Source organism: Cygnus olor, chromosome 25 (assembly GCF_009769625.2).
Source record: "Cygnus olor isolate bCygOlo1 chromosome 25, bCygOlo1.pri.v2, whole genome shotgun sequence".
In the NCBI taxonomy this organism is placed as follows: Eukaryota; Metazoa; Chordata; class Aves; order Anseriformes; family Anatidae; genus Cygnus; species Cygnus olor.
This window is the reverse complement of record NC_049193.1, coordinates 378,692-401,932: the sequence shown is the minus strand read 5'-3', so window position 1 is coordinate 401,932 and position 23,241 is coordinate 378,692. Positions and strand designations below refer to the sequence as shown.

At 44.7% G+C, this 23,241-nt stretch overlaps 1 long non-coding RNA gene across 1 annotated transcript in view; it reads left to right on the top strand.

Annotated features, from left to right (window-relative positions):
- Positions 1-206: 206 nt before the first annotated feature.
- The window catches only part of LOC121059838, a 46,879-nt gene continuing 23,844 nt past the window's right edge, over positions 207-23,241 (top strand). The window contains exon 1 of the long non-coding RNA XR_005814659.1: positions 207-791. This is a non-coding gene — a long non-coding RNA (uncharacterized LOC121059838). The remainder of the gene's footprint in view (positions 792-23,241) is intronic.

Genomic DNA, 23,241 nt, shown 5'->3' with positions numbered 1-23,241 from the left:
TAAGGCATTTTAAAATAGTTTTAAGTCCACAGAGAACCGATTTAGTGCCTACTATTTTAATCCTACACCACCAAGATTGGAGTAAACTTCTCCATTGGCTCCAACACGCGCAGATCAGGCTGTCTGAGCAGGTGTGGTGCTGCCATTTGAGCCCAAAGTATCAAATTCAAACTCCAAGACAAACTGGGGTGAAAGCTTACAAAAAGAAGATGGTTGAAGGCTACCAGTCAGGAAGTAACCCTCACGCCTGCCGCTAAGGCCATGGTGCACAGGAGGTACCCTCCTCCTTTAAGGTCTCTGGGATCCCAAAATGGAGGCCGCTGGAGGACAGGGCAAGATTATTCCTACAACCTGACTGAGAACACCATCACCAATCAGGAAACTGCTTATTAACATGCCCTGGGAGGCTATTTCCAAGTGTAATTACCAGGCAGAAAGCAAGCTGTCAGGTTTCTGGTGCTGTGGTGCTCAGGCTCGAGGTCAGAGAAGGAGCGCAGTGAAGGCTGCCATTGCAGAGGGCAGCAGCGCTGGGCCCGAGCTGAGGGACAGCTGGAGGAGGCAGCCTGGGAGGTGACACGAGCTGTCAGGTGACAAGGCTGCGTGGTGGCAGGACTGTGAGGCAGTGAGGTGGCACCAGCTGTGAGGAGACATCAACCATGAGACACCCGGGGCTCTGAGGTTACTCACACTCTGAGACGACTCAGGCTTTGAGGCAACATGAATTCTGAGGCAACACAGAGGTGATCTGGGCTCTGAGGCATCGCAGACTCTGAGGCAACGCAGGCTCTGAGGTGACTGGACTCTGAGGTGCCTGGGCTCTGAGGTGATCTGGGCTCTGAGGTGATCTGGGCTCTGAGGTGACTGGGCTCTGAGGTGACTGGGCTCTGAGGTGACTGGGCTCTGAGGTGATCTGGGCTCTGAGGTGACTGGGCTCTGAGGTGACTGGGCTCTGAGGTGACTGGGCTCTGAGGTGACTGGGCTCTGAGGTGATCTGGGCTCTGAGGTGACTGGGCTCTGAGGTGACTGGGCTCTGAGGTGATCTGGGCTCTGAGGTGACTGGGCTCTGAGGTGACTGGGCTCTGAGGTGATCTGGGCTCTGAGGTGACTGGGTTCTGAGGTGACTGGGCTCTGAGGTGTCTGGGCTCTGAGGTGGAGCAGGGTCTGAGGTAACTGAGCTCTGAAATGATGTGATCTCTGAGGTGATGTGGACTCTGAGGCAATACAGGCTCAGAGGTGACACGGGCTCTCAGGCAACAGAGACTGTGAGGCAATGTGTAATGAAGCTGTTTGTGAAGTAACTCAGGCTGCCTCAGACTTCGGCTCTGACGATGCTGACTGTAGAGAACAAGGCCTAGGCCACTATCTTGGGGCACCAACCCTGGGCCAGCCCTCTTAGGCTTTGTGAGGCTCTCTGTGGCATAGGGATGACATTGGCCTCAGCCTGAGGAGAGAGGAGCCATGGTCAGCTCGCTGAGAGTGTTACCATGCTGAGATTTCACTTTGGGTGCTTGCATAAAGGAGGCAAGGAGGGACTTTGCAGTTAAAGCAGCACAAGATGCACAAACAGGGAGCAGAGCTGCTTGGTAAAGGGTATCGCAGCTCCACCTGCACTTTCTGGGGTGTTTAATCAGCCCAAGGGTTCTTATGGGTCTAATCCAAAAGCAGCAAAAGTCATCCTCATGGTTTACTTGCCTATGTAAAAGTGTGAGAGCCTTGTGTTCCCAAGATTCCTGTTTATGGCTTTTCATCCCTGTCAGCTCATCTGCAGCCCAACATGCTCCTGGCACTGAGAGCTGGTAGAGCAAAGAGAAGTCTGCTTGTTGGAAATGATCAGCCAAGCTGAAAAAAATGAAGCAGGTTGACTTCATTATGTGCTCATTAAGAAATCTGTAGCTGTAGTTTGTTCCTGTGTGGGTGAGCTCTGGCTGTCATAAACCCTGACAGATGGACAGACAGACTGAATTATAGTTGTAGAGTATAGACTGGGCAGGATCCCCCATTAACGCTTATTGGAAATTGTCATCACTTCAAGCTGAATGGGCTCCAGATGTTGAAATCCTTGTAGGGAAATCTTGAAGGTGAAGGTTAGATGCTTGTGATTTTGCATGTGTTGTATGAGCTGCAGCCGTTCCCTTTGATTTATTATAGTTTAAGTCACGATTTGGTAGTAGGGGAAAAAATAAAGAGAGCCACACATGGTTGAGGGTGCTTAGCTCTGAGCTGCTGAAGGAATGGCTCTGCTTTTATTACCTGGGTGTGAGAAAAACATTAAGAAAATGACTACTGAAAGTTTCACTAACAAATTCAGTGCCTCTATATTGTCTGCTTTTGCAACAGGTAGAGTTTATGTTGCTGAGTTTGGTTTATGTACATTTTCAATTATATATTTCAAGAGCACTTGGAAGCCACAGTTATAGAAACATACAAGATAAAGCTGTATCAGCCAATCTCCCCTTCAAAAGTGAGAACCATTATTTCAGTCAGACATTTAACTTTTATTGTGTTTTAAAATGTCCAGCGTTGGGGATCCCATAGCCCCCTCAAGCAGTACGTGCTGGTGTTTCACCATCCTTATTGTTAAGAAGTTTTCCCTAATTCCTAACCTCAATCTCCCTTCCTGCAGTTTGAACACACTACCCCTTGTCCAGTCCTCAGCAAACATGGGAAATGCTTTATTACCTTCCTTTTTGTGGCAGCTTTTAACGTACTTGGAGATTGATAAATTTCTCTGCCGGTTTCCTCCCTACACTCATCTGCTACTTTAGGTCTCTCCATGGAGGCCATGTTTTCTAGGCCTGAAGTTATTTTGCTACTCTCCCTCTAAACTATTGTCTTGTGGTGTCCAAAACTGGCCCAGCTGAGGCACTTGTTAGAGCTGAGGAGGGTGAGGAGGCTTTTTTTGTTTTTCTCAAATCTGACATAATTTGGTTCATGCCTCGGTTCTCTTACTATCATTGAACCAAAACTGAAGAGTTTTGGAGCAGTGATTGTACCAGATCTTTTCCTGCACAGCTGCTTCTTTGACACTTGTTCCACAGTTTACATTTGTGTGGCTGATTATTCCTTCACAAGTGTGGAATTTAGCATTTATTGTTCTAAATCCTTTCAGATTATTGCTCTTTCTGAATTCAAACCCTGCTTTCTGAATGGCTTGCAGCTCTGTCCCCCTTCTCCATCTTGAAATCATCTGCACATAATGCTCTGTTACACTGCCTGAATTATTAATAAAAATATCTAACTGTTGAATTCAGGAGTGGGGGGTGGGTTGGGGTGGCAGACTAACACTGAGGACGAGGAGCACTTTGCACGATGAAACCTTCTGTTTTGATCACATAAATATGTACAGATACCACAACTGTTGCATCACTGAACATACATACTTTGTTCTTGGAGGTCATGTCTCTGGCTTGTGTGTGGTGTACATTTGCCTTCCTCCAGCAGAGCCACGGGGAATGGCTTCTCCCTGCAGTACAAACAGGCTTTTTTTCCACTCAAGGTTTGTAAACTGCTCCCTGGGCTGGACCCACAATGGGGCCTGAGCCAGAGGAAGGGGCTGGAGCGGAGACCTTAAAGAATGGCTCTTACTCATCAATAACTAGCCCCTGACAGGGCCGAAGGATACACAAAGTTGCATGTCTGTTGTGCTGTCACTCCAGCTGAGGCACAATCCACAGTGGGGCCCTTGCTCACTGGACTTTGCTCTCTAAAGAAATCCTTTCACTCGCCTTTTGAATGTTTAAACTCTTATATTTCTCAGGGGTTGTGTCTCCATGAAACAGTACTTTGCTGTTCACATTTTGGGTCTAACCAGGCTGATTTGTGCTGCTGGAACATTGGCAGGCTCACTTACGCAGTGCACGCAGAGCAGGTACGGCCTTGAGATCCTCAGTTCAGATGATGGACTGAAGCTCTGTTAAAGGCAGTGAAGTAATGCTGATTTACACCAGCTGAAGAGCTGGCCACCAGGTATCCTGACCATTAAATGTACCCGGAGCTCTGTAGGATGTGTAGATGGGAGATGGAGAGTCTCTCCCTTTCTTCTTTTTAGCAAATCTGTTAAAACATCTGTTAAATGTTAAAAGAAAAAAGAAGTACAGCCATTTGGGTGTGTCACCATAGTACCTAAGAACTCCATTTAGAAGTTGATCTCTGTTACGAGAAGTACTGTGCAATACAGGAGGAACAAACATCTCTAGCCATGGAGTTTACAGTGTGGCCAGATTCTGCCCTTGTAAAATTAAAAGCCTTCTGCCACTGACTACAAAAAGAGCAGATTCAGCTTTAAGAAACTTCAATAAGCGGAATGAAAGAATCAGTTCAACAATGGAAACTGGTATCTGTAATTATATGACATTAAATCATGCAAAAAAAAAAATACTTCAAATATTGCACTGGCAGGGCATGGATTTTTTTACCCTCAGCTTTGCTAATTTCCATTGATGTTTTTTTTCTTTCAAAGCATTTATTTTCCACAGCAAGAGTGACTGCTCTAGCTAAGTATTATATGTTTTTCCTTTGGCCTGGGCAGGGATCATCAGTGAACGGGAGAGATTCTGCAGTTTAAAAAGATATCCTGCTTGTTTAGTCTTTCTTGTGTTTTGAGAACTTATCATTACAGCAGAAAAGCATAGTACAAGCAAGTGAACTTCGAATGGAGCACCATCCTCTTAATCCAAGGATTACACTTGTAAAAGCCAAGTGCTTTTACTACTTCTCTTCATAGGCTTGCTTTTAATATTTTGTATGTTGTGATGCGAGGGGGAATAATTGACAAGACTGTCATTTCCCTCTTAAATTCTTCTTCATGGCAAACAGAGGGTGACAAGATCACCTTGGTGCCCTGTTCCTTGGGGCTGGATGGCTGTAGCTGAGATCCACAGGGTCTGTGGTCTGTTCACTGACGCACACAGGGAGTGGCTTTAAGAGTATCTCTACTGGGGCCTTGCGCTTCTGCCATAATGACACATGGGCCAGGTCTTTGTCTGCCAGGATTAATACAGGAAGGTTAAAGGTCATCAGAACCAGCGGTGTTTAAAATTTCTCAATAAAGAGTTCTTTTCTTGTGCATTTCTTGCCAGTAAATAAGGCTTGTGCTGTTTCTATAGAAGGAGCTCTTTTTCTTCTTTCTTTCTTTCTCTCTTTCTTTCTCTCTTTCTCTCTCTCTTTCTTTCTTTCTCTCCTAGTTTTTGAGTATATTGTAGAAAACAGTCGCTATGTGAGGCTTAAGGCAAGCAATGTTTAGTAACAGGAATCAAGCCAACCTGTGTCTTCTCAAAGGGAGAGATCTGGAGGAGTTGTGGTTCTTATAACCCCTTCACCTCTGAATTATTTGCTGACACATGCACACCACATCACATCTGTAATTCCGAAGGGCTGAGGGGTTAAGTATCTTGTCAGTCCACCATAGACACCTCACTTGCAAATCCCAGACTATTTACCAGACTTCCCCAGCACGAGTAAGGGATCCCTGCAGTCAAGCCAAAGTGAAAGCTGAGGGCTCTCTAAGCACCCCAGAACAGTCTCTGAATGCCAGGCAGAGTAGTCTGTGGAGAAAGGGGAATGGGAAAACACTGAGCATGGGGTCCAGTAAGCTGGGATCTACTCCCGCTTCTGTCCCTGACTTGCTGGATGATATTGGGCAGTTAAATCACTTTCTCTCTTTATTGCCTCAGTTTCTCCATTTGTGGAAAAGATGGGAGTGATGCTGACCTCCTTTATGAAGGCCCTTGTAGCCAAAGAGACCAAAACCACTGTGTAAGAGGTAGGCATTGCTGCATTTATTGCAGCAAAACAGAGAGAAAAGCTTCAGATTTCAGATTCTGTTGCAGCATTCCTTCCACAGAGTTGTATCCTGCCCCATGCTGGCTTTGCCATGTATGCATGCTGCACACACACCTAGAAATGATGAGTAACGGCTAAGCTGCAGAACTGTGGGATAAATTGTTTGCACCATGCACATTTGATCACCTTACCTGTGCACTCTGCATGTTCATTTGACAACATCAAAGCAGCAAGTGCAGTGGCAGTGTGGCCTTACCCTGCTGCCCAGCATTGCCACACAATTTTCTTAGGTTCTCCCACCTATCTGTATCCACCTGCTATCTTTATTATCCTTTGATTGTAAGCACTTTGAGGTAGGGACCATCTGTGTCTGTGAAATGTCAGATAGGATAAGGTCACATACATGCTACATAAAATAATAAGGAATTAATATCAGCATTAGCAACCCATAACTATCCACAGACTGGGATTTGAAATACATCAACAGTGAGAATAACAGTATAGAATTCATGTTACATTCACCGTCCCGGATTTTTGAGGACTTTCAAGCTCATTGTGCTTGAAACATTTTTGGTACATTTGCAAGTGCCAAAACCAGATTAGCTCAGAGAAACTAGAAAATTGCCGACAGTGTGTGGAACGCATTGGATGAACAGCCACAAGGGTGGCTTGGAACTCTTCGTTTCTAGCTTTGCTTTGCCTCACAGCCACCACTGACATCAGGATCACAGTGCTGGGAACACCCTTCCCACCCTTTTCTGCTCTTTCTGTTGTTGACTTCCTGTCTGGGATGTGCAATCTCGACTGAGCCTTTGACCCACTGAAATCAGTGGCGGATTTGCTGAGTTGAATGCAAGTGGGCTTTGGCCCTCACAACTTCTGTTCCTCCATCTCTCTGCTTCCTCATAGCCAGCTTATTCTTTATCGTCTTCACCCAAGACTACCTGTAATTGTGCTTATTAACTATTTAAACCAAATTGCACCAAAATCAACGGTAAGATGCTCATTAGTACTGACTGTTTGGGATCAGCCCCTAAAATAAAGGCATTCCACTGCCATCATGCTGTACTGACATTAACTACTTAATTTCCACAAACCTGCAGGCAGATGAGCAGAGGGGCAGGAGAGACCCTCAGCCCAGGCCCTGGAGAGGAGCTGGAGAGCTTCTGTTTGCAGATCCGTTACTCCTCCCCCCAACCCCTTTTCCTCCTGCCCCAGACACAGCCTTGGCTGCTTTGCAGTTGTTCATAAACACCATCTACATCTGTCCTGAGCCACGAGATGTATTAATCAATTTGATGAGGATGTTAAAGCTTTCTCTTTGCACCTAATTACGGACTGATTTATAGTACTGGCCTTGTGTTTGATGGAGCTCTCCCCTTGGCAGTGATTTACACAGCATTGGCACCAACCTCTCCATCTCTCCAATACTCTGTCATTTTCTCTGCCCCTCTTTCTCTTTCTGTCTCTCCCCCTTCGCCATCTCCCCCCTCCTCCCCACACCCCTCTGCTCTATGTTCCCTCATGAGAGCCTAATGACATGTTGACAGACTGGTGAAACATTGCTCCCTCTTCACTGCATCTGTCTCTGGCTCGGTGGCTCCCCAGTGCTCTCTGACACATCCAGATGGAAGGCCTGGCAGGCGAGGCAGAGGCTCTGGCCATTGCCCCAGTGCAAGCTCTGCAGCTCCACAGATTTCCTTCTGGAAGTAGTTGATGCAGAGCTCTAGATTCCCTAGGGGACATCTCCACACTGGCAGGGATCTGGGGAACCCTCATGCTGGTCCTCCTGACTCCACTGAAAACCTCTGATGAAGTAATTAAGTAGCAGTGATTCAGACTTCCACAGTATGACTCACCCAAGAATCTCCAAAACTTCCCTGAGGAGGGACAAGTTTTATCTCCTTTTAGTATCAATGAGGAAACTGAATCCTAAATGCAATAGGGGGTTACATTTCTGAAAGATGTAGCTGATATTAGTCATCCTGCTCTAGATATTCACTAGAGGTTCCACTCTTGAAGCTATTGGTGGAAGTGAAAGGAAAATGAAGCAATTGCAGTAGCTTTACTAATCTCTGTGAGATTAGCTCTGCCCTAGAGGAGAACCTGCTCCATATATTTCTGTCTCCTTTCCTTTCCTTTCCTTTCCTTTCCTTTCCTTTCCTTTCCTTTCCTTTCCTTTCTGCTCCTTTCCTTTCCTTTCCTTTCCTTTCCTTTCCTTTCCTTTCCTTTCCTTTCCTTCCTTTCCTTTCCTTTCCACTACTTTCCTTTACGCTCCTTTCCCTCTCCTTTCCTTTCCTTTCTCTTTTTCCTTTCCTCTTTTTTTTTTCCTTTCTTTTTTTTTTTTTTTTTTTTTTTTTTTTTTTTTTTTTTTTTTTTTTTTTTTTTTTTTTTTATTTTTTTTTTCTTTTGTTTCTTTTTTCTTTTCCTTTCCTTTTTTCCTTTTTGTTTCCTTTTTTTTTTCCCTGTTTCCTTTTCCTTTTTTTTTTTTTTCCTTCCTTTTTCCTTTCCTTTCCTTTCCTTTCCTTTCCTTTCCTTTCCTTTCCTTTCCTTTCCTTTCCTTTCCTTTCCTTTCCATCCCATTTTTTTCCCTTGCCTTATATGTTTTGAGCTGAGATTCCTAAAATGAAGTAAAAGACATCTCAGGATATTTGGACACCTGTCGAAAGAAACATTTGTTTCATGTAGGTCATATATTATACTGGATTGAGCATTCATGGCTACTAGTACGAATGCAATTTCAGCCTCATCCACCACCCTCTTTTGTGCCTGGAAAATTCACTTTGGGAACTGAAAATTTTGTGCCTTGCAAAATTCACTTTTCTAAGGGAAATACTGTTACCTTCTGTGTGTAAGCAAAGATAACAAGGTGAGGGTAGAGGGGATTCAGAAATTTTTTTGTTTGCTAACCCTGAACTTTGTAACTTTGGATGCTTCCAATTAGGAGGTCAAATGTGTGAGGAAATGGCAACAGTGCTGCCTACCTGAGCTGAGGAGGTGCGTGTAAAATCTCCAGAAAATGGTGAGCTAGTAGATGGCTTATACCAAACCTGAATCCATCCTCTGGTTACATGTGCACTCACTCCTCTTTGACGTGCACAACCCCTTTCCCTACATGTAGCTGGCACCTTTGCACAGCAGGTGGTTGATTTTCCAGCTGCCAGATGTGCCTGGGAAACAAGATGTTTTGTGTGTACAAAATCAGCTGCACTTCACAATGTACAGTGGTGTGTCCTGAAATGAGCACGACAGTATAGAAAGTGAAAACTTCTGCTATGTTATTGCATTACTAACAATGTAATGGCAATAGAACTTCCAGTCCCTTCTTGTGGGAAAAGTTTCTGACAGGAAATTGTAGGTAAAGCGCTTTTTGCTTTGCCAAGATAAAACTGAAGCCTGCTTACACTTTCAGGGACTGAGTCATCAAAATGCAACTCACAACCAGACTACCGACTTTTAAAATCTGAACTTTGGAGCTATACCAAAGATAAACTTGTCTGCTTCTTACATATACCAAAGAAGTCAAGAATCCAAATACAGACATCAGGATATGATGAGATGTATACCATATTCGTGTGTCACTGCAGTTCATGAATCCATGTCCATCTTGTGAAGACCAGGACCTCGGCTCAGGAAGATGCTCTTTGCATGCAGGTGTGCATATGTGCAAAACTATGCAGAATCTTTAGCCTGCAGATTGCACGTGTTCCATTGCACTCCATAAAATGCATATTAATGGTGCTGAAGCTGGAGTCCTGTCCAGAGAAGCAGATGCTTGTCGATGGTGAAGCTTGCTGCACTGAACAGATGAAAAGACATCTCTGCTGCTGAGTGAATTCCATCAGACCAGGAGCAGCTGCTCTGAAGCTTCTGAAAGCAAAAATCCTCATGAATAAATATTAGGAGGGAAAAAATGAGGCTTCTAGAGAACAAAAGGAAGCAGAGGAAGTTACTGAGAGATGCTGAGACCTTTCATCTCAGCAAAATATGCAATTAACACAACACACACATCTCCCCCAGAAAGGCCTTGCATTTGTTCAGGGTGACTGTAGGATCAGAGATAACGTTTCTTTTGGTGAACAAGGAAGACCATAAACTGCTATTCCTCCGCCTGTCAACACAGGGGCACTTGGCATTAGTGATTTCACAAAGTTACTGAGTCAGCCTCCTGGAAATACTCAGCAATCATTTGATCTAAAGGGAGGCTGCTGGAGTTTCAGGTTCAGAAATCCTTTGCATTCCTTTGAAAAAAGTGCCCGTATCTGAGGGTGGCCACACCTTGGAGCAGTGTTGCACTCCTCTGCACTACTCTGTAGCCTCCAGGTACCAAAGCAAAACTGCAGGACCTGATCTCTAGTAGCCTAGTGTTCTACTTTGCACCCATGTGATGCAGATGTAAAATGCTGCCTGGTCAGCATCCTACACAAAGGACTATGGCAACGTGAGGTGTAATGCAATGGAGGACTTGCAACCTCATCATCTTTACAAGGTATCTGGTAATAAGGTGAAGCAGAAGTGGCTTCATCTCTTCTGGGAAATGAAGGGTGGGCTTGAGAGCAGATGTGACACGCTTTCTGTCCACGCAGCCATCTGTTAGGCCAGCTTTCACTCAGACTCAGAGATCTGCGGTGTATTTAGAAATAGCTGACCTTAGACTATCTGCTGATGGATTGAGCTATGGGACAGTTGGCCTCATCTGTATCCGATTCCTTTGCACTATAAGAACAAGAATGTGGATGCGTGCTAAGCTGAAGTTTTCCCCTTCCCACAAGCTTTTGAGCCCCGGTTTCGGCAGCCTCCCAGCACGACCCTGAGGATTTAAGCTACAGCTAGCAGGCATAGCCAGCCCTGAGGAAGGCCCACAGCTGCGCTGAACTTGCAGTACAACAGACCCTGTGGAACACAGAATCTACTCTGGAGTGGCAAGTTGAATATGAGCCAGCAGCGTGCCCTGGCAGCCCAAAGGGCCAACCATACCCTGGGGTGCATCAAGCACGGCACTACAGCCGGTCAAGGGAAGGGATCGTGCTGCTCTGCTCTGCGCTGGTGTGTGCAGGAATATGTGTGCAGGTTTGGGCACCACAGTACAAGAAGGGCATTAAACTACTAGAGAGTGTCCAGAGGAGGGCTACAAAGATGGTGAAGGGTCTAGAGAGGAAGACGTGCGAGGAGCAGCTGAGGTCCCTTGGTTTGTTCAGCCTGTAGAAGAGGAGACTGAGGGGAGGCCTCATGGCGGCCTGCAGCTCCCTCACGAGGGGAGCGGAGGGGCAGGTGCTGAGCTCTGCTCTCTGGGGACACCGCCAGGACCCGAGGGAACGGGAACGGCATGGAGCTGGGACAGGGGGGGTCAGGCTGGGTGTTAGGGAAAGCTTCTGCACCAAGAGGTGGTCGGGCACTGGAACAGGCTCCCCAGGGCAGTGGGCACAGCACTGAGCCTGCCAGGGTTCAAGAAGTGTTTGGACAATGCTCTCAGACATAAAGTCTGATTTTTGGGTGATCCTGTGTGGATCCAGGAGTTGGACTCAATGGTCCTGGTGGGTCCCTTCCAGCTCGGGATATTCTGTCATTCTATCACTCGTGCTATGATTCGATCATTTCATCCAATTACTTTCAAATCCATTGCTCACTTATTAATGATTATGTTCACACCAGTGCAAATCCTTCATTTCCACCAGTTCTGCCTGTTATTGTCAATAGCCAAGAGACAGGCCAGCAGGACCTCATGGGAACACTGGAACACTCAGGTGGCTAGGCTGAATTTGATCCCATTTGTTTCAGGAACCAGAACCAGATGCCTTGAGGAACACATAAAACCTTCCAGTAGGCAGATGTTTCTCCTACAGCCCCGTCGTCATACCCTGTGTGTACACACATTTTCTGGAGCCTGTTGGCTCCAGACTTGCAGAAACTTTCGAACGTATCTCTTTTTCTGTCCCCCTCCCCACAGCTCGTATTGCTACCAGGAGATGACATGTCACTGCCTCACTGCCGTATGGCTTGTAATGATGGCTGTGGGAAGTAGCCAGCTTCCTCCTTTCTCGTTTGATCCATTTGAACCACTTCTTGGTGGCAACCTGGCAGTCTGTTTCTCTGCTTTGCAGTGTTCTCACCCTTTGGAGCTACCAATTTATTACAGGGAAAAAAAAAAAAAAGGAAAAGAAAAAAAAGGGATAACTACAGATGGCTCGCAGCTGGAGGGAAAAACAGACACAAATTTCTGCTGGCTGCAGTTTCAATTGACCCCAGGATAATTCCCTCCTTCTGTTTCTTCTGGGTGAAGAGATGCAGAGATGCAGTTCCTTCTCTTTCTGTGTGCAGTAATAGGTAGGCTGAATTGGTGCAAAAACAGTAACAGACTGAAGCTATCAAAAAAGTCCAGAGTGACTTTGCAGAATAGAACTTTTTTGCCTTTTATCTTTTTTTGTTATTCTTTTCTTTTTCTTTCATTTTATTTTTCTTTCTCTTTCTTTCTTCCTTTCTTTCTCTCTCTCTTCTGTTTCCCATTTTTACACCCATAGCAAGCAGGTGCAATTCAATATTGACAGAGCTCCATGTATTCCGAAGCAAGTTGTGCAATAAATCCCTCTCAGAAGAGTGACAGCTTCAATTTATCCCATCTCCCTGAAATGCCTTCCATTCCTTGTTCTCATATCTGTCTCTTTTCTCCCTTCCCCTTCATTTTTCCATTAGATATGCATTTGTGGCTTCTGGTCAAAAATAATCTGATATAGGATGCTATTTAAGAAAAGAAAAAAAAAACAATTAACAAGTCCCAAAACACTGATATCTTCCACTAGACAAGGATCCAGATTTCATGCATGTGGAGTCCCTAACATTATCTCCTATGCTTCCTTAGTGAGTCTGGTGCATCTGGACTCACTCACTTATCTGTTAGATATGAGGAGTTATCTGATTTACAAATTCTGGAGAAGGTACAAAGAAGAGCTATAAATTGATCAAAGGTACGGAGGGTCTTAGCAATGCTGATAGACCAAAGTGTTTAATCTCATGCAGTTTGGAGAAACTTAGATTGCAAGGTGGGATGCTGGGGAGAAGAGACTGCTCTTGCTCTCCCTGAAAGCAGATCTGAGAGACAAGGGTAAGAATGTGTTCAAACTGAGCAGGAACACAGAAATATGCAGCTGCTTTAAGAGAGTAAAGTGATACTGTCAAATATTTTACTCAGAATGTAGGCTTGCTAATGCATTATTTTCTGCCCCTGAAGAAGAAGGGAGGTAACTCTAATTTATCCAGTGTGTCAGAGGGAATCCCAGGTCTGTTTGCATTATACAGACAGTAGTATACTATAACCATGGCATTCGAGTGATTTTGGATCTTTTATCTATCATCCAATGCTATGAAAGTGGTGCTATGGCAGCCTCTCCACCAGTAAGAACAATCTTTCTGTCTTAAAAAGGTCTAATCTAATAGTGTGCTTATTTCACTTGAAAGAAGAGCTGACAGTCTAGAGTCACTCCTGGTAGCACCAGAAGAACTACTGCTTGACAGTGACCCTAATAAAAGAAATGAGAGGATGCCTTTCTCCTAGCACTTGCTCCTGGGAGCTGGACCTCTCTGTAAGCATCTTTGCGGTTGTGGCTGAACTCCTGAAACAGTTTCTCCTTATCCAGATGGAGAATATAATAGCTATGACCTCTTCAATTCTTGGCCTCTCTGCTGCAAGTATCTCCAATGCTGGCTTTTGACAACATGCTCTGGGGACCGTTCCTGACAGGGGTGGACTGGGACATTCATAGGGGTGTGAATAAGAAATAGCCTCGTCTTGATTTGATTTACACTGCTCTTGACGAGGAGAGTTCATGACCAGCTTCACGTGCCTTCCCCTTTTTGCTCTTCTGGACGCTTGTTCTAATGATGCAAAACCTTTCTGATCACACGTAGTTTCCAGCCTCTTTCCTTTCGTGTCGGTTCTCTAAACACAGTCAACTGCATTTAACTGGTGTTCAAGTTCTCTGCCAACTCAGCAATCCAAATCAAAAGGGTTTGCTCGAGACACTCAGGGAGAGGTGGTCTCTTAAAAAAATATCTGATTTTGTCTTTTTAAATGCTTTTAATATTTCTCACCTTAATGTTTTAGCAAGAAGCTGTGCTGATGGTGCAGCCTAGTGGATAGAGCACTGGGGTGGGACTCAGCAGAACTGTTTTTTTGTGTTTGTTTTTTTTCCAGTTCAACTTGTCAGACAGTTAGGAGTAACTTCACCTGGCCCTAGATTTGCAATTACAAAATCACAAAAAATCAAATATCATGTCTGAAATCTACCAGAGAAAAACAGGACTGGTTTTTAGCTTGTCTTCTGGTTGCATTTTATCTCTGTATAATGTGGTATTTACTGATGAAAGTAGTTAAATAAACATTAATTTGTGAACAGTGCCATGTGAGAAAAGACTTTCCAGTGTTAACAGTCTGGCAGGGAATATAAGCAAAATGACAGTAGAGAAGATAGAGGGATGAATAGTGTAGACATGCTAGAGTTTTTTCCCACACTGTTTTTACAACGACATATTTGTATCCTGGCATGTCTTCAGCTGGTACAAGCTGGGGCAATTTTGTTTCCTTCAGTGGAGTTCTGACTATTTGCAATGGCTGAGAGTCCAGTTCCTACAGTGAACTCTTGCTACAACAAGAGCAACAAGCCCCCAAATGATTTTTAAAATACTGGTTTCTCCTCTATGTGTCTCTGTAGATTGATGCTGAGGTTCATAAGCAGGAGCTTTCTGCTTCTGAGAAGTCAGCTGCCGTGGTGTTTCCATACCCTATCCATTTCTAAACAGTAGGTAGAGCTTCTTCTACTGCAGATTTCTACTCCTTCTGTATAGACTTCAGTGTGATGGAAAACTAACTAACTAACTAACTATAGGATAATCAGCATTAGAGAAGCATTTCTTTTCTTAGCTGGAACAGGAGTAGAAGATTCCTTAGGCTGGTAAAGTAACAACAAATGCAGCAAAACCTAGGGAAAAAAAAAAGCAGCAGCAATCAATACTTTTGCTGGTTGGGTAGAATCTAATGCTTGTAACAGGGCAAGTTTTCTTTGCAGCAGCCTGTGGATCTGCAGTCCCTCGGCACAACTGAGATGGCTCTGTCGCTTTCGATTTGTTTTCCCTGTTAGTTTTGATTTGGTTCCCTTTCAGAAGGTAAGGGAGGTAAGGGTCAGGTTAGCTGGATCCAGGAGGGGCCGGAAGCATTGATCCACTAGGGTGCATCTGTGGGCCGGATGTCTGAAGGGTGAGGTTTTCAGATGCCAGCTATTAGGCTTTGGGGTTATTTCTACTGTAACTATATTTAGGAAGGGGGGCTCTTTGTTTATTTAGGCTCAGAGCTTTAAGATAAATGACAGCTCCGAAGATGCTTTTCAGCACTTCATAAATCAACTGCCAGCTGGCCAGTTTCACCTCTGAAATGTCTCCTGCTTTTTTTCTTTGCTTTTCTTTTTTTTTCCTCCCAACTTCAGGAAGATGGTATATCCAAAGGAAAACATCTTCCAGAGAAATGACTCTGATGAGGAATACGTGCATTTGGGGAGTGGAAACGACTTCATCCTTTAAAGACTCGAGGTGTTTGAAATCCTAGCTCATTGCATTTTCTGAATTCAAAGCTGTTAGAAGGCATTCTCACTGAGAATTTGCAAAGGACAGAGGTGCTCAGCAGACTGACTGACACATCCTCAGCTGCCACGACATTCTTCTTGTTACATTTTATGCCACTTTTCGCTGTCTCACTCAACACATCCAGAGATTTACTGGTGTTCTTTTTCGCTAGCAGAGTTGCTTTGATTCCTGCACAGCTCGCAGGACTGTCTGTGCCAAGGACTCAGCATCTCCTTTCTCCAGGGTGAGGCAGGATTCCTGCCAAGAGGTTGTTGACAGCCATGCAGTCTCTGTGTGTAGAAGTGAACACCATTTGAACTCAAACACCACACACGCTTAGAAAGGCTCTGGACTGTCCTCCAACCTCTTGCCAAGCCTGGAATCACATTTTGTCTGTGTAAAAGGGTGGGGTACCCTGTGACCGAGGCCTTTGGATTCTCAGAAAAGTACTGCCAAAATCTGTGGTGGTTGAATTTTAGGATCCCAGATTATAGGTCTGTGCGCTCTGAAAAAAATGAGTTGTTCTCTCATTTTGGAACTGAATTACAGATTAAGCATTATTCTTACAGCAGAGGATGATCACGTACTCAGTCTAACCCTGCTTGACATGTGCATCTGAGCATGATTAACTGAAACATGGATTCCACCCCAGCGGGTGATACCGATACCCAGTCGGAGGGACACAACAGCATAGTCATAGTTGTTGAAACTGGGAAGAGGGTGTTTTTGCATACAGTAGTCACAAAAGACAGCTTGAATAGAGTCCTGCCTTAAGTGCCTCCTTACCTCCTTCCAAGGGTCCCTTCCCATCACCACCATGGGTTCACACGACGATAGCACATGGGCAGGTGGCAGTAAATACCAAAAATGATGAAGCAGTCAAGACGTGGAAGCTGTCCAGTGAAAGCAGGGTCTCCAGGATGGCCTGGGGAGTTGGGGTGGAAGATTATATATGGATATGTGCTACACGATCAGGTAATGGGACTGTTGGCTGCAGCGTTAGTGGTGTAACCCTGTACCCCTTACCTCCATTCGCTGGTCGGGAGCGTCACAGATCTGTGGGTAGGGGCCAAGATGAGTCCAAGGAACCTTTTAGGTGGAGGCAGGGAGGGGGAGTGAGCAATCTGCCTGTGGCAGATCCTGTTGAAGTAGACCCTAGATTTCATTCCAGATGGGTGGTAAATCTCCTGTGGCCGCGGGACTTGTTCATCCTCTTTCAAGTGTGTTTTCCTGGACTTAACCCTGAATAGAGGAGCAAGGAACTCTGGCTGCAGACCAACATAAATGCAACAGAGACAAAAGGAAGAAACAAAATGAGTAGGAAATCATGTAAAGTGGTGATAAAGGACTAACAAAGGTACAGATAGCTTTTAGACACATCTTCAGAGGCTATAAAACTGTGTGAATCTTTGGTGTGTGCCCCAATATTGCTGAGAAAACTGCACTTGAATTAACTGGATTCTGAGCTCATGAAAATTGGCCCTGCTCCACCAGCCTCTTGTAAACCACAAAGAATAATGGGGAAAAGTTTATTTTCAAGTAAGAAGTGGAAAGACTGAAGTGTTTAACAAAGGGGCCTAGAAAGCTCCGAGCACTGGACAGTCTCCACCTGGTTGCATTAAACCAGTCGCTACATTTTTCAAAATCCACCCATGCTTTAATCTCTGCTCCATTTCACATTTCCTTGTGATGTTGTCCAAAGAAATGCACTCATTGGCAATAAGCTTAACAGTCACCACAAAGCTTAACAGGACCTTGATGTGGCTTTTAAAAACCCCCAAACCCTTAACTGCTGAGGCTCACGAATTTTTTCTCCTTAGCAGATGTTAAAGGGGGACTGAAGCTTTGCAAACATTTGCAGACATGGATAATGTTCATCCTGATGGCCTGATTCTCATTTACATGAAACTCCCTTTACAGTTCTCTGGCTTGGAAAAAAAGTGCTTCTGAAATGCGTGTGAAAGCAATTTATGTAAAGGGACCTGAGCAGGAATGAAAATCAGACTGTTAGTCTCCCCAGCCAGATGAGGATTATAAATATAGTTAACTCAGCTTTCTTGACTGTAGTCCAAAAACCCTAATCTTAACATATCTCTGTAAGTCTGTTACAAATGTCAAATTCTTTCTGATTTTCCTGATAGCTAATGTGCACCGTGACAGCATCTAGAAGCTGTTTTCCTGAGTCAGGACCTTATATTCAGGTGCAAAATCACAAAAAGATGTTCGGTCCAGAATGCTTCCCATTTTGCAAGGCAGTACAACATTATCACCCAAATACCAGGTTTGGTAGTTTCTTCTTCCCCTTTGAAGTGAAATGGCAGCTATGTCAGTAGCAGCTTCAAGCTCTGAGACTCATGAAGCAGGACATGGTATAGCATGCATGGATGCATGGTATTTTCAACTCTATCTTCTCTTTTCTTGTGTGGAGACAGTGATTCAAGCTCATGCTGGCAGTCTGCGTACAGGCAAGGCAAAAAGTCCCGCCTTAGCTGAAGAGCTAATTCCATATTCTTTCACTGAAAAATTAACAAGCTGATGGGAAATATCTCACTGGCTGGATCACATCAGTCACTGTTTGGTTTGCTGGTCTAGATGTCAGATCAGAGTTTGGGGAAAAAAAATCAACCTGAAAACATCCGTGTAGAGGCTTCTGTTTATGTTCCATACCAGACAAGGAGAACGCAGAAGGAAACAACAGAGAACTTCCCTTGGCAGCAGGCATTGTGTGTGCACCAGAATTGTTAAATGTTCTACTATTACCTTAAAGTAGACTGTAGTGAGGTGGGGATCGGGCTCTTCTCCCAACGACCAAGTGATAAGACAAGATGAAATGTCCTTAAGCTGCACCAGAGGAGGTTTAGGTTGGCTATCAGGACAAATTTCTTCACTGAAGGATTGTGAGGCATTGGAACAGGCTGCCCAGAAAAGCAGTTGAGTTATCATCCCTGGAGGTCTTCAAAGACATGCAGATGCAGAGCCTAGCGACATGGTTTAATGGTGGACTTAATACTGCTAGGTTAAAGTTGGACTAGATGATCTTGGAGGTCTTTTCCAACATGAACAATTCTATTAAACACTTGCAGGGAAATTGGCGTAGAACTCCCTCACGCTTCTTAGAGGAGTTTGGGTTTGTTCAGCAAAGCCTATTTTTATGTACAACCCCAAACTTCTGTGGATCCATTTATAAATGTCTAAACTCAAGGCAGAACAGTTCTCTTGGAAGACGTCTTTATTGCTTGTAATAGCAAACTTGCAGCATAACACCCTTGCCTGCAGTCCAGGAGAGAGTGATAAACCAGGAACTGTAAACCACTTGGACAGTATTAGAGCCAACCTATACTTCCAGAAACTGGAATGACTGAGACCATTGTGTATCCTAACAGCACACGGGTACACTTGGTGGAAGCAATCTCCTCAATCTCTACTTCTTTGTAGAAAAAAAAAAAAAAAGAAACTCATAGGGAATGACTTCCCTGGATTCTGACTTTGGGAAGAGAAGGGTAAGAGGGGAATGTGTTTTCACAAGCTTTGAAGCATTTCCTCCTCTGGTGATACTGAAGCTGGACACAACTAAGTGGTGACAGTTTATCTGGAGATGCTGCTGTGTTCATTAAGAGAGGCTGTTGCTGTTTATCTGCATCTTGTCTGCAAAATCGGGTGCTCAGAAAACAAATTGGCAGTGTTGTCAGCGTGCTGTCGTCTTAGTGTGGAAAGGGGTAGATTTTCAGAGGCATTCACCCAAACTCTGAAGCTGGCCATTTCTGGGAGATGCTGCTCCTCCTTACAAAAGCTTTGACGTTGCAAGGGGAACCATCTCAAACCTGAAAGATCTCCTTTCCCATCTGTAACTTCTTTCAGGAAAAAAAATAAAAAATATTTAAAGCTTCATAGCAACTTTTAAAATATTGTCTTAGGCCAACTGCTAACTCCATATGGGGAAGAATATGAATACTACTATAGGTGAGGCATCATGGGTGTGGTAGATGTCTGGGTTTATGCCTCTTTTTGTTTTGTTTATAATTACTCAAGGGAAACAAGCACTTCTAAGGTGCAGCTTGTCTCCTTCCGAGACAGATTTTAGTTTAACTCTGCATGCCAAATTCCTATTTCTCTCCACCAGCTATAAATGGAGCCCAGACGACTGGCCTGGTAGAAAACATACACAGAGTAAGCATCTAAAGTTAGGAGAGACAAGTCCCTCTGGTGAAATCTGCTGGTCAATTTGCTATTGCTGCTTGCTCCTATGTAAAAATCACCAGTTATTATTACGAAAGGCAGCAACTTAAAATTGGAAAGCAATATATGATCACCCTCTTGCTTTTCCCTCTTTCACTGTACCACAGGGGGACTAAGCAGACAGTAGAGGTACAGTGGCAGGTGTACCAAACAGCCCTGTGGCTAAATGATTTTTCTTTTTTTGTCTTTTAAATTATGATTTTGACTTGGAGAAATGAGCTCACACTAAACGCAGGAATTAGAAGATTTAATCTCTACTAAACTCCACCTTTCTGGCTGTCAAAATACTTGGTCCTTTGCCTGTAGCCATGTGAGAACTCCATGCAGCCCTTCAGTCGTGACTGCTGCTCCAGCGGCTCCCTTGTTTTTTCTGTAGCTGCCAGGGTGGATGCAGCTGAACCTGCAGCAGCCCTTGCCACTGCAGTCATCTCACAGCCCCAGATCTGCCAGTGGAAATGACCATTTTCTTCAGAACTCTTCTATCCCTAGCTGTGTCTAAAGCCAGGTCTGATGGCTGTCAGCAATCCTTCCTCACACCAGTAACTCTTCCCCGATCCAGCCCTTGCTATTTCCAGCCCTCTTAGCCCTACCAAATTCTGCTCTGTCCCTCCGTACAACTGAAGCCTGACAGACTGTGCCCAACTGTTCCATGCTTTGTGAAGTGACGCAGCAGCTGCTTGGAACAGTAACATCCATCTTTATCAACAAACTGAGCCTGCATTTTCGGGACTGAAAGGTGAACATGTTTGTCATCCTTCTGACACACTTTTTTTTTTTTTCCCAAAACTAAGCAGTCTGGGCTTGCTTTCCTGATTTGTCATTTCTCTCTCTGTGAAATGCTGTAAAGTGACACGCTATATTAGTTACTCCCAGATTTCAAAGCCTCAGCGAGCTTCTCAACAGCCAAGAGCACTTGTGGAGAAAAGGGAGATCAATATGATGAGAGCAGCAGGCATATGTGATTTAAAATAGTCTGTTTTGAAGTTGTTGAGCCTAATTCTCTGTTGCCTTCTCCTTTCTGTTTGAAATGCATGTTCTATGTTTTCACAATAGTGAATGAGCATTGCACAGGCAAAAATGCTGTCAGAGAGGAAAAGTCAGCAGAGGGATTGAGTATTAAAGTGAAGTGACTGTTTATTATTGAAAATAATAATGAAAAAAGATAATATCCCTTCCACCCCATTTCTACCCACATCCATATCCATATCTTTGGATAATTTCCCTCTGTATGTTAATTCCACTGCCCACGCTACATAAAATGAACTCCCAATAGTTTGAAATAGACCCATCTGAGGCCTGCACCCTGCTGGGTGGCTGCAAAATCCTTCTATACTCTGGATAATATCCCACAGACAGCCCTCCGGTTTAAATTGAGCTTTTCCACCACCGTTTTCTGGGTTTCTTGCAACAGAGCACAACATCAAGCAAACATTTTGCTTGAAGTGCTGTACAGGATTTGCAGTGTCATAAAAGTGGAACGGGATTAGACCATTGTTTCCTCTGGTTTGAGACTCCCACCAGCTGCTGTAGATGAAGGTGCAAGAAACCTCCATGAATGCAATTATCAACTCACCTACACACAAGGAAACTTTCTCCCTGACACCCATTAGTTAGAGGTTAATTTATACCCTTCAGCATGAAGGTTTATCAACAACACAAAACTCTGCATCTGTATTCTTTCTCTTTCCCTCCTTTTCTGCATTATTAAATACGTATGGCATTTCTTACTTGGGCTGCTTCTAACAGCAATCACTTTAAATGTCCACATTAAAAAGTTGGCCCATATGCTTAGCCATCTGCTTTTTAAGCCCTAGACCCCTGAAAAAAAGCTAAGGACACCTTCCATTGGGGTCGCACCAGGGTTTCCATCAGCCTCAAGGTGTGGACAATTTTACATTGTTCTCTCTAGCCTTTCTCCTGTACTAGGATGGGTGGAAAAAAATACCCCTATTTAGTATCTGTTGGTCCCTCAAATACAAGAACCACTTGACCCTCCTGCATAAACTCCTGTTAGCCCCTGCCAGCTGGATCCCATGTCCTGCAGCACTCTGTACACCGGGGGGTATCAGGCAAAGCACAGATCATCTGCTGGGCGGCTGCTCACCCACCAGAGAGCAGAGCACAGTTATCAGGATGCTGCACCTCCAGACACCGACAGCACAATGACAGCAGGACCTGCCTGTGAAATGAGGCCAAGATTAATGATGTATTGCCCTCATCCCTAACAGTGTGGCCCAGACAGAAACCAGGTGGAGAGGAGGGAGCCTGCACCTTGTGTAAACAATCCCCTGTCTCAGCTGAAACAGGTTTAGGCAGAGATTCTGGATTAAGAAAGTGATTCTTGCCCTGAACAGAAAGTTAAAGGGCAGGGGTGATAATGCACTGCTGGCCAAAGGTGGCCAGGGGAACTTAGCCATTACTCAGCAATGGTTCATTTGACCTGGCAGGAGAACATCTGATATCTAAACAGTCCTAGTCATCCTGAAATACTCAGAAACCTCTACACTAAATATTTGATGCCCTTGTTTGATAATGTTTATTTTGCTTTCTCCCCACCTGTGTGATGCTAATATGCTGTGAGTGGGGAAAACATGGGGTAGCACATACCAGAGATAAAACACTAATATGTGATCTTTTTTTTAAACAGAGATTTATGAGGCATACCATGAAGCTGACAGTAAAAAAAAAAAAAAGAAGTGGGGGCTGGAATTTACTATGGGGACTGCTTTTGCATCGGTCTGTATAACACCAGCAGCATGTGACCTCCCAGATCATCTCTGCTCTGCCTTTGTAAGAAACTTGTGCAAATCATGACACAGTCAGAAGGCTCATGGAGTAGTACCAGGGTTTGATCTGCCTTGTCTGGGTATCAGTTTCTGCACTTGTGCATGGAGGAAAAAGTGAATTTAAGTCAGTCTCATTTCCCCTGTATCTGTGGCTGTTCGATACCCTCTCACCACCCCACGGGAAGTTAAAACAGTTTTGATACAGTCATGCTTTTTGGGTCGTCCACTGGAGACTATGCTCTCTCCTTGTTTAAGTCTGCAGTTGATCGGGTGGTGCCAATTTACACCAACGATCAGGGCACCAGTTTCCAAAGGGAAAACACCACCTCGTTTGTAGCAATCTTCATCTAAGTTGGTTGTACAGAAGCTCTCTACAGGCAGCAGAGATCTGGTCAACACGGTCAGGGAAATCTCGGGGGTGATTCATCTGACCAGACCTGACCTTCTCTGGGAAGAGACGGGTGGTCTCTGGACTCAGTACAGCTCCAGCGATTAGGAAGGGGGTAATTTTGTTATAAGCGTCCACAATGATCAGAGCCCTGCCACTGCTGTCTGAGGCTGCCAGAGACAGCAGTGCAAAGAAGAGGTTCACCGCTGGTTTTTTAGGTCGTTCAGTTCTTGACTCAAGAGGCCCCACGTATCAGTTCCTGGCGGTGCTTTCGTCCTGCTGGCTCTGAGACCACTGAGCAGCAGGGCCTGCAGCCTGCTCCAGGACCCTACAGGGCTCACCCAGCATCGAAGTCAGAGCTGCAGCTTTCTCTTGCTTTTTCCCTTACAAAGCAAGCCCTGCCCCTTCCAGTTTTTAATATCAAGGCTTTTCCCACACATC